Here is a 2,676-nt window from a genome sequence, read left to right as displayed (position 1 = left end):
CAGCCTCAAACTTCTGGGCTCAAGTGATCCTCCTGCCTCAGCCTCTCGAATAGCTAGGACCACAGCATGCACCCCCCACTCCCTGCTAATTGTGTGTGTGGTGTGTGTGTGTTTGTAGAGATGGGAGCCTTGCTATGTTGTCTATACTAGTCTGGAACTCCCGGCCTCAAGCATTCCTTCTGCCTTGGTCTCTCAAAGTGCTGGGATTACAGGTGTGAGCCACCATGCCCAGTCCTGCACCCAATTTTAACTGCTCTTCTGTTCTTCTAAATTAATGCTAATCTCGGTGTCCAAGCCACTATTTAGAAATGATGATTACACCACGATTCCAAGGTCACGGCCTATGTGAATTCCACTGTGGAGGAGGGTGATCACGTGCAGGAGACAGCCCCTGAATGCTGTTTTAGCCACTTTGGCCCAGAAATTCCCTGTTGCACACTCTCCATTTGCCAGAAATTTGGTTATTTGTTTAAACTCTTAAGTAATTGAACTAAATGGATTCTATTACATACAATCATAATTGCTTCAAGTGAAACAATGAAAACGTTTTACTGCTTTTCTACACCCTAGGTATTATAAAGAAAGTAAAGCAAAGGGTGCCAGTTTAAGCGCCTGGAACTAAGGTTCCTTTTGGGGACAAAAGCTGGAGTTGTCAAATATGCAGATGTGAGTGGTGGCTGTTTTTCCCTATTGTGGAAGTGTGACAGCCCAGGACTGCGGCCACAAAGGAAGGATGGAGGAGAACGAGGAGGCAGGAGAGCTGTTCCTGCTAGCGAGCAGTCGCGTTAAGAATTGGCCCACAAGTCTGGTCTTTATTTTGCCTTCATAATTTTTTCCTAAAATGAACAAATGCCCTGTTATAGAAATTTCAAGCATTTTCCAAATGACATTTCAGGTGGAGTCCATTGAACTGCATTTCTGAGAAAGTACTTAAAACCAAACTTCAGAAGCAGATGTCAGCATTTTGGACCCTCCTGACATGATTAAAGGTGCAGGTGGCAGCTGGCACTGGGGAGGGGACAGGGCGGGAGCTGGCACAGGCCAGGAGGCAACACAGTTCATCATTCCCCCTAAAACAACCAGCACAGTTAAGGAAGTTGGGGAAAGAAGGGCCATAAACTTGAAAACACACATTTTTACTTAAAATTAGGTGTGAGCTCCCATTGTAACAGGTAAACAAATAATCCCAGGCTGCCACTGCTGAAGAACCTCCCCTCCCTCTGCCAGCTCTGTGCTGATGAAGCAGTGACCCTCTTGGGCTGCGGCAGATGAGCCCATGTCTGCCATTCTCCCTTGGGTTGGTCTCCCAAATCTGGATTATGTCCAGGGACCTCAAGCTCCGATCATTCTCTCTGGATCTCTGGGACTCAGACAGAGTGTGCAGTGGAGCCCCAAAGCAGTCACATGTCACCTTGGGTTGGGGAGGACCGAGGGTCCCAGCCTCCTGGTGTCTCTGCATACATTTTCACCCCGGCTACCTCTATAGGCTGTCCTATCCCCCAAGAGTGCTACCGGCAGGGTCCTGCCTGGAACAAGGGGCCACTGTATAGATCCCATTTCAGGAAGAAACGTGGCCTCTCCCCTAATTGTAGGGGTGGAAGCAGAAAAGCAACCACAGGTCTTTTGTTTGCCAACAGAAAGGCTGAAGTTTGGTTCTCCCTGGTTGCATTTCAAAGAAGTCTAAAAAAAAAAAAAAACCCTCATTTTGCCTAAGTGCTGCCTTCACATCATGAACATGGACACTTTTATTTGTCTCTGCCCACTGGTTTCTCCACCTCACCTGCTTCTGAGGTGGTCGAATGGGAAGATTACTCATGTCCTGCTAATCAGTTCCAGGGTCAGGCACAGGACGGTGAATGGGGCCAGTTACCGCAAGAGCTGATATGCTTTATGACATGCTTTATGACAAGCACTTTATGACATGCTCCTCCTCCACAGGGCCGTGAACCTGGGGCCGCTCTCAGCTTCCAGTTAGGGCCTGGGCTGCAGCTGAGTGCCTTCTGGGGAGCTCTGATTCTGGGCTCACCTGGGGCTCATTTGAATGAGAACCACTAGAATAGGTTTCTACTTAGACCTGCAGTTGGTGGCCAGGGTCTGATCTGGGGTAGGAAGAAGCTGTTTCTCACCACCCCCATCAGATGCTGGTGAGCCCGGCAGGACCATGGGGTGGTACATGACTCAGCTGGATTATGTGTTCAAAGGAGTATTTGATTTATTAAAGTTTGAAAATGTAAAAACCTAGTCTTTCTTATGCTTTTAAGTCCAGCTGACAATAAATCTAGCAAGTGACAGCATTCGTTTTCAGCTTCAACTGTTTGATCCCATTTTGAGCTGTCATCTCACCCAGATGGTCCATTTAAAGGCTTGGAAGCCTTTGTGGGTCCTACCTACTATTCTTAGCTTTCTCTGCAATTTGGTCCAGGCGGCAATTTGCCTCTCTGTCTCCCTTTCCGGCCAAATGCCTCATCATCGTAGGGGAAGATAAATGGCTTAGGAAACACTCAGGGTTCAAACGTGAAGTTACCTCAATTGTAAATATTGAGGCTTGGTTCTCAGTAATTTCCAGTTGCCATGTGTGCTTTGACTACGTGACAGATGAGTCCAGGGAAAGGTGTCTCTTTCACCACACCTGGCAGAACGTTTCAGGGAGAGTGCCTCTCTGTCTCTCTGTGTCTC

At 47.8% G+C, this 2,676-nt stretch overlaps 1 long non-coding RNA gene across 1 annotated transcript; it reads right to left on the bottom strand.

The window, feature by feature from the left end:
- Positions 1-792: 792 nt before the first annotated feature.
- On the bottom strand, positions 793-1,876 carry LOC134740210 (uncharacterized). The gene is made up of 2 exons (XR_010127508.1): positions 1,781-1,876; positions 793-1,070 (listed from the first exon to the last, which is right to left on the bottom strand). It is a non-coding gene; the product is annotated as an uncharacterized LOC134740210 (long non-coding RNA).
- Positions 1,877-2,676: the final 800 nt, after the last annotated feature.

This window comes from Pongo pygmaeus, chromosome 8 (assembly GCF_028885625.2).
Source record: "Pongo pygmaeus isolate AG05252 chromosome 8, NHGRI_mPonPyg2-v2.0_pri, whole genome shotgun sequence".
Classification (NCBI taxonomy): domain Eukaryota; kingdom Metazoa; phylum Chordata; class Mammalia; order Primates; family Hominidae; genus Pongo; species Pongo pygmaeus.
This window is presented reverse-complemented; position numbering and strand designations above follow the sequence as displayed.